The sequence below is a fragment of the Spea bombifrons genome, chromosome 4 (genome assembly GCF_027358695.1).
Source record: "Spea bombifrons isolate aSpeBom1 chromosome 4, aSpeBom1.2.pri, whole genome shotgun sequence".
Classification (NCBI taxonomy): Eukaryota; Metazoa; Chordata; class Amphibia; order Anura; family Pelobatidae; genus Spea; species Spea bombifrons.
In genome coordinates, this window is record NC_071090.1 from 59,289,592 (window position 1) to 59,303,002 (window position 13,411).

Here is a 13,411-nt window from a genome sequence, read left to right on the forward strand (position 1 = left end):
GTTTGCCCATCTGTGTACTAACACTCTCCTTACCTCTACAAGTCCTCTACAAAAGTGTAGCTCAACTCTTAGCCTCGACACTGCACACATGTAGTGCAACCAGTGACTGCAACATGCAAAGTAGGACTTGCTTTGCTGTTGTCTTTAAAACAGTTGTAACTCGTTCCCGTTAGATAGTCCCACCCATAGTATTTCTAAGCATTCTTAGGACCGTGTACTTTATAGGCAAGACAATTTTAACAGATCAAAATCTGCAAATATGAGTAATGAGTTATCTTATGAACAAATATTGAAACTTGGATATAATGCAAGACAACAGCACTCTAGGACAATGGGTCAGAAACAGGTCTAACTTACCTTTTATTGTTTAGAAATATTTTATAAAGAAGATGCTTTCAAACATGAAGTTTTTTTTTTACAAAGCTCTACTTTCTGTAGAGTTCCCGACATATAGTTATTTAAAAAAAATAAAAGAAACCTTTTTCTATTAAAATAATACCTTTAATAGACTTAAGTACTAAGTTGTCAAAATTCTGCACAAAATTAAATTTGAAGTGATGAAGGATTCTTGCCACTTAACTTATTATGTTTCAGGTTTTTTGGCCCGTTCGTTTTCGGGGCAGCAAATTACGTGTTTTTAATTTGGGATCAAAATTTGTTTCATTCACTCTCATGCGCTCATTCCCATTCACCCTCTCTCACAATATTTCTCTACCTTCTTTACCGACCACTTCCGCTTCTGCTTTCACTTCAGCTTCTTCTTCATCCTCTCTCTTCTCGCAACAATTTATAGTTAAATGATGTTTGGATTCAACAGGGTGGGGCCAATTATTTTTTTTCACATAGTGCCAAGTGGGGTTGGCTTGATTTTTTCCTTTATGTATTTTTTGTTTACTCTAAAATACTTTCATGACCATAAACACTTAAGTGTGACAACTATGCAAAAACTGATGAAATAGGGAAGAAGCAAATAGTTTTTCACTAACTGTGATGTACACTGCGTGTACATATGCATCTATATACAATATATACTGTATGTATATATATTTATATATATTCTTTATAGATATCACATAATACTGTTAATGCCTCTTTGTTGAATGACACCTGAAAGTCTTTAATTGTACTGCTAATTCAACTTTCATGAGGTTCAATTATGGAAGCAAATGAAACACACATCCCAAATAACCTTTTTTCCAAATAACTCTCACACGGGAATTCTACAGAGTAGTTAAGCCGAAGGGGAAAGAGGTTGACAGCCTGTTGTCAAAGTCACATTGGCACTAGGGTTGGCTGCCGGCTGGAGCAGAATACAGAATTCCGTAGTGGGATTTAAAAAGGTTCTGGCATATGCAATGTATGAATTTTTAAGAACAAACTAAAGGACACTTTATTTAGGCCACAATTTATGAGCTTTGATTTAAAACACACAGTTACATTTATGTACAGATTAATAGCAGGGTAAATGGCCCTAGGTGGCAAGGGGTCACCACTGCCTACTGATTTGGTGCTGTGTCTTTCCTATATTTTCCTGCGCTGCTCAATAGGAGCACAGTGCTTGTTGTGCTGGGTGACGTGTAGTCCCAGTTAGGGGCTCACCTGGTATTTGGGTTCCTTCCCCTGCAGCAGAGGTATTTTCTAGACTTGTACATTCAGATACAAACTTTTTTCTAACAAAATTGCCTGCTTGGTGCGTTCGTATCAGCCTCCGATAACGAGGCTACTTCAAATAAATAGCAAAAGTGCAGCAAAAGGATTCGTCATTTGCCACGTTTAGCCGCTGCTATTGCAAACTGTTTTGGCGTTCCTTGATGTGGTAAAAGAATGCAACTGTGTGCAGGAAGGTATATATCAAAAGGTAGAAGTAGCCAAAAAAACAGAAGGGAGGGAATTGTCTCATTGATGGTTATGGCTGTGATTGATGGGTTCAACAACCTGTAGGTTTTTTTCCTTATTTTTTTTTTCACTCGGGCCAATCCACATTTACAAGGAGAAGGGACAAGCATTACAATATATTTATTTATTTAATGCCAGCAGATTCAGTAGAGCTTTACAATCATAGGATAATTGCTAGGATAAATTTAACAAACATTAACAAACTGGTACAAAAGGAGCTTACAATCTAGTCGGTTGAGGGGGAAGTAAAACAGTAGGAGAGGACTGCTTGAAAAGAGTTGGCCATGTTGGGATTAGCTGCCAACATTGTTGGTCATTCAGATGGCTTAGACAGGATGCTGGCTGAGAGTGATATGAGGAAAGGTTGTACGTGTCTCGAAAGAGGTGGCTTTTGAATTTTGCCTACCAGAGAGAAAATCTGATAGAACAGGGAAAGGAATCCCAAAGAAGGGGTACGGCAAGAGTGGGAAGAGGTAATGATGGTAGAAGAGAGAAGAAGGTCATAAGAGGAATGAAGAGGTTGGTTAGGGGTATATTTGGATTTACCTAAGAATATATTTTTTCAAAACTGATTGTAAACTTGCAGAAGGTTTATCTCCAAACACTGCATTTTGAAAGGCTAATAACAATAATGTTAGTTTTAGTTTATACAAAAAAAGCGATACCCACCGCCTACAGAACTACTTTCACATTCTATGCATACCATTAGTTCCAAAAAAAAAAAAGAAAAAGAAATAAAGAAAATTAGGAGAATAGAGCAATTTGCTAGAACATTTCCAAGGCCTTTTCAAATGCAAATTATAGATTGCATTTGCATTTCTCAACAAATACTTCTATCAGGCCCCTGACATTGTGCTTTGGTCTTTTCCGAGTGTAAAATAAAGTGCAAATGAATAATTGACATGTTAAAGATGCAAAGGATATACAGTATGTACTATTTTCAAAAAGATTATCATTTGAGCATAGGATACACAGTTCCTTCTGCTGAATACAATGTAAATATTTAAATAGAATTTGGAAAAATACTATATACACGTCTGGCCTATTGCCATTTTAATGCATTGTGTGGATGCATAGTATATGGAATTCTTAATCTTAAGCAATGTATGAATTCTGTATTTATTTTTGGTATGATTAACCTTTTTCTGTATGGTCCCGGTGGAGCTGGATACATTTTCCAAATTCTTGAAACATAGCTGGTCCAAGTTGCAGAGCCCACAAGATGCACAGTGTGTGAGCTGCCATAAGAAAAAGCTCTGGGCATGGCAAGAGAGTAAACTGTAATGGGGTGATGTCTAAGTGAGTATGTCTAAGTGTGAGTGTGTTCTAATGTATATGTTAGGCACCAGAAGGAGGAAAGGGGCAGAGGGGCACTTGGCTTTGCATGCCCCCCTTGGTTAGAAGGTGGCAATTCTCCTCTGGTTAGGTCACGCGCCAAAAGTGGTAACATAACATACGTCAAAAACCTTGTGATCCCAAAAGAGTTCTCCTGTAGCATAGGCGCAGAAGCACCACTCTTTTTCTCAGATGGTCCCCAAGCAGAAAGTGCTTCTTTCCATCAAATTTTAAAGATGGGTGATTTTTTTTCCAGCTCAAAATTGTGAATTTCTCGTTCCAATAAGTTGAATATTTTAACCCCTCTAATTTATTTTTATTTCCCATCAATAACATCATTTTACTTTCATTTTTTCATTTACTTTCTTTTTATGTCATGTTCCAAGACAATTATAGTTAATTTTAATTTGAAAAAAAAAAATGCAAGAATATTTAATATTATAGAAAGTGTGGATTTTTTATGTAAATACCAATATTATACTTAGGACCACAAACACTCACTTGGCAAAGTTATACAATTCTGAGCGTGTACAAGTGTTCCTGGAATCAGATCAACATCTACCCATGTGTTTAGTGCTGTGGGATCCAGCCGATTTCCCAGTGGCACATGTAGTACTCTGCATTTCTGGCCTGCTGACATATAATACAAGGCCTGCTTCTGCAAATTCATCTCATCACAATCTACAAATAATCAGGCACACACCGTAGGAGCACAGTTACCGCAGTGTAAGCCTCATGGAGAAGAAAATTATTATAAAAAAATAATGCTATGAAGGAAATTCAGACGGTAATCGGTCATTCAAAAATTGTTTTTGAACAAAAGACAGGTACACAAGAAAACAAAAACAGTGAGATCCCTGAAAATGTAACAAAATTACTTTTTATAGGGGTAACCCTAATTCATCCTGGCAGGAAAAAACTAAATAAAATCAAAAAGTTGGGGAACAAAAGGCTGCTGAATAGAGAACTAGAGTACTTCCCTGTAAAAATAAAAAAATAAATAACAATGTTACAGGGAAAGGTTGTGTTGTGAGAGGTAGGGAAGTGCTGTCTAACACAAATGATTAAGACACCGTGCTGGCACCTGCCTAGATTCACTGTGTATCCTGTGTATCTGATATACTGCTAAACTCTCTAGCTTTCTCACACTTAAAACAAGATAAGCCTCCTTTACAATTCCAATGAGTTTGGTGTGAAAGAACTTGACTGGCCCATAGAGAGCCCTGATCTCAACCCCATCAAACACCTTTGGGGTGAACTGGAATGGAGATTGGGAGCAAGGCCTTCTCGCCCATTACCATTGCATGAACTCACAAATGCTCTACTCTATTAATGGGCAAAAATTCCAACAGAAACACTTGTGGAAAGCCTTTCGCGAAGAGTGGATGCTGCAAAAGGGGGACCAACTATATATCAATGTCTTTGTATTTAGAATGTCATGTCATAAAAGTATCTGTTGGTGTAATGGTCAGGTGTACCAATACATTTGTTTATATAACGCATATGTAGATGAATATCTGTCTACACATACTCCATGTATAATATGTGTACATTATATCTTATTTTATTAAACTTTTCTAAAAAATACATTTTTATATGTTTTATAAATGCAGTGCCCTTTCAGATGGTCAGGCAGAAAATTGGCCAAGCTTCATCTAAGGTAGCCAGATAAGTGGAGCACTGTGTATAAGGTACCAGTTGTTAAAATACACTAGCTATGTCAGGGCCCATCCAGGCTGCGGAGCTGCATTTCTCTGATTTTCCCTGTCTCGCTATAGTTCACCCTTTGCTGTAATCCATTCCTGGATTTCCATATGCTCTGTTCTGTGCTTCTATTACTTGATTCCGGTTTTGCTCTTTGCTTCAGCTCTGTATAATGTGTGCCCTACTCATTTGTTATGTTTGTCTCAGTCAGCAGTCTAAAGGTATGTCCTTCTTGGTTTTGTGTTTAGATTCAATGCTTAGTTTTAGTGTATTAATAATTCAGTCGGCAAGGTTTAGTGCTAGGACCCACCGAATATTGGAGTACTTTGGCAGGTAGTGGTGGGCTAAGCATACTATGATTATATGATGTGACGGAATCTCCAATTGTTATCACACAGTCCTAGGCTAGTTCCTGTATTCATGTTTGTCTGTCTCTTATGTACCTTTGCCCTCTATTCCCTGAATTATCTGAGGATCTCGGTTCCTCTCTCCTCTCCCCATGTCCCTGTTAAGATTTCATATCCTTGCTTAAAGGAGAAGCGGCTGAGGACCTTGGCTCCTTACTCCATCCCCTGTGTTCCTTTCCTTGTTCCCTGTCCTTTGTTGTGTCCTGTACCATGTGTGTATTGTCTGGTTATGTTTCTAGCTTAGTCTCCCTGTCCCTTGCTAGCTTTGTTCCCCTTGCTTGCTATGTTCTGCTGTTACTCTGCTTAACTTCCCTACTCCCAGCCTGCAGCATCCTGCACATTCATCTGTAGAGCTATGTTTCATGCCTGCCCCAGAGTACCTGCAGGATATCACCAAGTTTTGCTTTATTCTGGACAACATCCGCTGCTATGTCAGGGCCATGGTATGTGGCCGCACAACCCTAAGTGGTCAACACCCTGGTGAGTGCAGTCGCCCTGCACCAGGCCCTGTCCAACTCCGCTACTGTGCAATAACTCCTGAACTCCATCTTTGGGCGCTCTGGGTCATTACAGTTGTCTGTATGGACCCAGTCCCTGACAAGTTAGTCAATTGAGAATGTTGTGCAATTGGTGCAGTCTACTGCTAGACCCCACGAGTCCCATGAGACTGTTCACTGCCTGTTGAGGCAGCATCCCCTCTTTGGACCCTGACAAAGATCAGCCACATGCTCCAAACAGATGGACCGTTGAGGACTTGCAGAAGTAAATGATCTTAGCATAGTCTAGACACCTGCCTAAGAGAGGCCAGAAGACTGGGGCATACATCCTTCATGTGAATTTGGGCTTGTGGTTTCATTCAAGTATAAACATCTACATGTGTGAAAATGCCGAACCGAAATAATAATTCCATATGACATTAAAATAAAAATGATTATTTTTCAGAAGGAAATGTCTGCTGTATTTGACCCTGGTTTTTCTATAGACATGAAATTTATCTAAATTACCTAATTTGAAAATAGATTGTTTAAAAATAGATGTTTTCAAACATGCCATACAGTATGTCATACATGCCATATACAGAAGAAATTAACCCTTTGAAACTACCTGGTTTCCTTCATTAATTGTTTATAAAATGTATTTTGATCTACATCTAGGTCACAAATACAGACAAACAGAATTTTCTTAAGCTAATGACACACAAACAATGATAATATTTCATGTCTTTATTGAACACACTTTGATAAACTTGGGAATTCATTGTCCCCTCAATGATGGCATGCTGCAGAGGCCATAAGGCAGCAAAGTAACCCCAAATCATGCTGCTCCCTGCACCATACCTCACTATTGGGGTGATGTTTATATGTGGGTATCCAGTGCCCTTTTTACACCATACGTAGTCCTGCGTGTTCTTCCCAAACACTTAAACCTTAGTTTAATCAGTTAACAAAACATGTAAAATAAGAGAGCGGTGTCTTCCTGCCATGACCGCAATGGTGGATTGATGAATATGTAAACTCTTTAAGAGTACGTTGTAACCTTTTCCAATTTTAAGTCTTCTGAGATTTCTTTTTTTGTGAGGCATAGTTCACATGAGCAGATGCTTCTTGAGAGTAGCAAACAAAATGTTTGAATGTTTTTTTTAAATGGGAAAGTAGCTCTAAAACACACCTTCAATCCTGTTTCATCTGTTGGGCTGCAGGTATGCCAATCCCTGACTCCAATTAGCTTTTGTTGAAGTGGTCGGCACAGTGTGAATGTTTGAATTATATATCCAATAAGGACAAGAACCATATAATAATGTTTTAAAAAGTATTTCAGTGATTCTACGCCACTCTGATTGTATATTTGTTTAAAAAAGTGGCAGTGATGTCTGCCCGAGGTTTAGTCTTGTTGGTTGCTTAAGGACACGAGCCCTTCTGATTGTAAAATGTTACATTTATTGGGATAGAAAAAAGCATTGTCAAGAGATATCAAGATATCCTAGATATTTGTGTAGGCTAGGGCCTCACAAAGAATTCCAGACCCACTCCTAGATGTGCCTGGGAGCAGACAATTGAATCCAGGTTCCCTTTTATGCTTTGCTGCGGGCAATGCAGGAGGATTTATTGTGGTTGCAAGCTGAATTTTGTAGGTTAGTGGTAGTTTGAGATCAGAGACTGTGGCTAAAGTGCACTGGTGCGGTGCTAGTTCAACGGTGGTCGAAAGGGCTCATAAACTGATTAATCTTATTACATCCCCTTTTGTGGACTTTTAGGGAGATATTGCTGTGCGCCATAGGTATTTGGAGGGTAATATAATATTGACAATCAAACACATTGTAACAAGTTCATTATTGTTGGAATGTTAATGCTTACTGTTTGACCTATTGTGGACGGTCACCAGGGGTTACATAGTTTACCACTATGGCCAATTATTTATCTAAAGCAAAATTAAAATTATTAAATAAAAATTGGTATCTGTGTTTTATCTGGAGGTGCAAAGTTTTAAAAGGGATTTTATAGCTATAGCAACCGACTGAATCTTCATACTGACACTTTAAATCAAAAAGTTTGCATGCGTCTTTAAGCAATTCCCAACATCACAGTCTCTCTTAACACACTTTTAATGCTAAGTTATTTGAAATGCAGCAAAATAGTGGAATGAGTATCTGACATCCCAGTCAGCCTCTATTGCAGAGATACCAAGCCTGCTATAAACACGAAAACACATTCTTATAAGTCTCAATTGCATTGGCAATTGCAATTGGTATCTTGAATTGTGATGCAAAAAGCACAACTAAGCCACAAATAGCAACATATAAGAAACTAAATGGTTTAGAGGGTTAATCATAGAGGGAGGTTTAAAAACCCCTAAAAATATATTACACAGTTTTCTTTTAGGTCTGTGTGTTGGTAAAGAACAAAATAAGGCAGATAACAGTTACCCTGATGTTTTCCATTTTCATCACAGTCAGTAGGCTGGTACCATGGAGTCAGTACTCAAAAATCACCTACAATATCCTTTTTTGGCAAACTTCTAAATAAAACATTTTAAACATTTTTGAGGATCACACATTCAAGGATTGAGAAACATTACATGAATTGTTACTGTTTATTCATATCTTACATAAAAAAGTAAATTTTTCATAATAATAATGGATTATGATTTTTTTTGAAACATTAAGGAATTCAGTATAAGACTGAGCCGGGGATGGAGAAGAAGGAAAAAGTGAAGAAAAAGACAACAGCTGCCAGCACCAATGAGCAGTTCCCAAATGCAGTGGAAAGAATAAATGCAACTATGGTTTATAATGGAGTGAGCGCACATACTGAGAACAGAGCAGTGAATTCAAGGTAATCATTTTAAATGTAATAAACACAATCAATCAGATGTATAATGTTTAACAATCTTGTCTCAGATTAAAATTTTCATAATTAAGTCCTGTATAGCAGCGGTCACCAACCTTTTTAGACCCAAGGACCGGTTTTGTGGAAGACAATTTTTCCACAGACAGGGGGCGGGGTGTTTTGGGTTTGATTCAAGTGCATTGCATTTATTGTGCATTTTACTTCAATTATTATTATTATTATTATTATTAATACATTTATTATCTATTATTATTAATATATTTATTATTATTTATAGTACTCCACAGCACTCCATACTTGGCTGTGTTTAAATATAAAACTTGTAAAGTAAAGTGAAGCTGCTCCTTCTCTAGATGCCTGTCCTCCTTCCTAGCAGTTGCCGCCAAACAGAAAAAGAACGCAGTGTGGAAAACGTTATTGAAGACCGTGGTCCGTTCACTGCGCAATGCAATACACACGTACGTTTTACAGTAGTCAGGCAGCTGCAACAAGCCCAAAGTAATTGATTGAATAGCAGGCAGCGGCAGGTAGTGATTTTTCATTGTGCCCGGGGGAGGGCTGGCAGCTTAAGGCCTGGGGGGCAAGTCTAGTCAAGTGGTCCGTTGCACCACCGAATCAGCCCACCATCCGTGCCCATCTTTTCCTGATTTTCTAACGCATATTGATGTAATGTGATGGCATTGGGAGTTCATTCAGGAGGGCGTTGATTTATGTGATGCCCCAACCACACTGTTGTGCACTTATATCCCCCAGCCACCCCCTTTTTGTATTTAATTGTTGTTCCAAGGCACCCCCCCTTTGAATATGGGTCCCCTTCCACATACCACCCCAACTATTTTTTTTATTTTTTTTTAATACTTACTTTTTTGCTGGCTTACTTCCCTGCAATGGCATCTCGGCGTACCGGCCCATGGACTGGCCGGCCCACCACGGGTGCTGCGGGCTTTTGCCCCGCATTAAAGATGGCCCCGGCGGTCGTGCGGGCCTTTAGTTAAGATTCAGGGCAACTCGGGAGGCAATTGCCCCCTGGTCCAGCCCGCCCCTAGTTGTGCCGATGGTTGGGGGCCCCTGCTGTATTTGATTTCTTCTTCTTTTTAGAAGAAGAAATCAAATAAATATTAGAGGCTTTAAACTTTAATCACGGTTTCCACTTGTGAGTACAGGAGGTTTCTTCTTTGCATTAGACTTGGGTCTCACAGTCTGAAAAGTGATGTCTAGGCATCCGTATACTGGAGTGAGTCACATATACACTATACACATTGAACAATGTAGATGTGTCTATTTTGTGATCTATTATGTTAGCTACAGACAGGGCCAGGATTACCTATAAGCAAGGTAGGTGCAGGCCTTCAAGCGAAGATCAGTTGGGGGCACCTCATTTGTGGTGCACTGGGCTAACTGCCGATTGTGCAGATCATGGGTCTACCTGTGCGCCCCAACTTCACTACGACAAGATATGACAATCATTTTACAGCAAACAATAATCAGTCTAGCCCAAGTGATTTTATGTCTGTAGGCTAGGCTATTTCTTTTTCTTAAATTAAAAAGGGTTGTCTATTGTTACTGTAAAACTGGTTCAGACTAGGTGGCCACATAAGCAAATGCAGTCATTTAACTCTTCATGACAAAAGCATGTTTCCACTCCATGTTTCTCCTTCTCTTCATTATCCTGCAGCTTCTCCTTCTCTAATCACAGTGTGATCAGCAAGCAGGACTGTGCATTTATATCTACAACACAAGTACCATAATCAGGAATAGTCAAATGGGTTAAATGCTACAGCCCGCAACTTGAATATTCATTCATATCAGACATATACACCTTCTATATTGCTGCACTATTACTATGTTAAAAAAAGCTAAAAAAACAACCTCAAGTTCACTATTCAATATGTAATTATTACTGTTTGTCTATTTTTACACCTTCTATATTGCTACATTACTATATTAAAAAAAAAGCTAAAAAACAAAATACTCAAATAACAGCATGGATTTATTTGTAAGTTGCAGAAACTTCAGTACACGATATTAATCCTCTTGCATTTTGGTAAATGTTCCTCCTATGTGATTTCCTGATAAGAAAGGATTGCTTAATTTATTAGGGTCAAATTCAGAGCGGTTTCTGCTGCAGGGAGACTGTAATGGATTCACAAGTTACTGTAAAAGGAACAGGGGCCCAGGGCAAATGACTTGTCAATACATGACTGTAAGAGGAAGAATGCATTCAACATCTGAAATGTAATAAAAAAAAAAAGTGAAATGGGCTGGATAAGTCTTATTACATCAAATTACAGTAGTTCATCGTGCCAGTATTTAGAAAAGATTTGTAATCAGAAAGTTATCAAATGGAGCAAAGGACAAAATATTTTATTACCAAACAAGTCAGTATTGATGACCAAGCAAGTACTTACCTTCAATTTACAGAAAGAGAACATAAAACAGGAAAACCCATGATAATATTCTTCTGAGAATGTCAAATTCATGGTCATAAAAATAGTATTAAATTGGCTGCTTATTTGATATCAGAACAATTCAGCTATAAGGGAATCCGTTATGAATAGATTCATTTAAGTGATTTACTGATGCATTAATTTTATTTATAAGAACACATCTGATAAACAGGAAGGAAATCGTGTGGCATCCTTCCTGCTGGCACTCCACTAATAGGTTTCAGGATAAGGATCTGCAATGCAGGGCTGGTATCACCCGATGGGCAAAGCATGGCACAGGAACAGCGTGCACATGCGCCCTACTCGAAACTACACAACAGCGGCAGTCACAGGACCACTGCAGGAAAAGAAGATTTCGGATAGATTCAATAATCCATCCTAAATTATGAATAAATAAAAAGGGCAGACAAGACAAGCCAAACATTTATTTTCCATTGTTGTTATATATATGTACAGAATCTGCATAAAACTCAACAGGAGCAGAAGGGAGGTAGCAATTTTAAAGGGAAAATGGTTGCTTGTATGGAAACAAAGGGGTTAATGCTACTGTATCACATTTAATAAGAATGGGTCCTTGTTGCATGTAAATGTACACATTATCAGATGTTGTGACAAAAACACGTCATTTACTTAGTTTTCAGTTGGATCATATCTAAAACCTATAAAATACGTTCAAGTGAGTGGTTTTTAATACATTAACGCCTAAGCCATTTAAAGAAAGATAGTTATAAAGAAAACACAATGGAAAGTAATGCAAATGACTTTAAGTTTGAATTTGTGTCATCCCTTTCCCCTTGATAAATGGACCAGGATAACTGAATCAATTGAACACATCAGTAGCATTCAAAATTAAATCATTGGCTAAAGTGTTGAAGGTGGCTTTGTCTTTGTCAAAATAAAAAGTTAAACATTAAATATTTTCTTACTCAAGGTTACAAAATAGGCGAGTCATTGTTATTTGTAACACAGTACATTAAAGAAAAGACAACCACAGTTATTGAGAAAAATATTCTGGATATTTTCTTAACTAAATATTTACACTTGTCCGTGATGAAGTCTTAAAATCTGGGCCTATCCTAGACCAAATTGAACTTCAGACAAGAATTATCTTATTTTTACACAGTGATCACTTTTTTAGCCTTGAACTAATAACAGACAAAGACTGAGAATATGACCTCCTTATGCTGTCAACAGAAGCCCTTTTCAGATATAAGATCTATGTGTTTTTTTTTTAAATAAAAAATGACAATTGTTTTATTCCTAAGTTATATTTCTTAAAATTACCTTAATGGGCACACAACCTCTGCAGGATATAGTTTAATAAGGGAATTCAGTGTCACATTAAGTGCCAATGATGGTCTACAAGAAAATACATGGACTACATGTTTCTATGAAAAGCTTAATTAATAAACCTAACAAAGATAAAACACTTTGTCAGTAGAGGCCATCTCAACATTGAGACGCATACTGTAATAAAGGGTATGCATTCCGTATTGCCAGTTAAACACACCAACCATCCATCACTATCTTCTGATTTTGCGTGTTCATCATACACACATATACATATATGTTCTGCATGGTGGGACCTGCTGCGCTAGCAATACAGAGTCACAAGACATTATGTGTCCCAGTTGAGCGCTGCTTCTTGGAAACTGTGCATGTAGCTGATTAAAATGAAGACACAAAGAGAATGCACAGACCAGAACTACTTTATGCTAGGGCTCTCCTGGCAGAACCCGGAAAGGTGCCAGTTGTCTCCTGGGTGACTGGTCCTGCTTGCAAATGTACACAGACTATTCATGATGGAGCATCACAGAGTTAAGATTGATGCATTGCCTTCCCAAATGGTCTCTTTATTGATTTATGTATTCCTGATGGGGCAAATAATATAGTTTCAACTTTAAAACACTGTAGTATGGAAGCAGTCACAACTACAGTGTGGGCATCAGTGGAGATGAAGATTTAGCATTAATCCCCAGGATCACAGTTAGAATAAGTTAAAGTAGCGATTGCTGTTCAAGTGGAAGTTATGTTTGATACATATTATTCTTGACTGTAAGTTGATTTACATGTGATGCAAGAGCGTGCATTTAATCAGGTGCGGTGTCCTTGGGATGTATTGACAGTAGTTAATCAACACATTTGACAGGTGAAACTCATTGGGTAGTTTATAAAACATGTTCTATTTAAAGAGTCTCTGTAGCTTCAACTCATTTATTTTCATTGGCTTCATTTGAGTTGGAACTGGTGGCCTAGAATTAAAATAGCTGTCTGA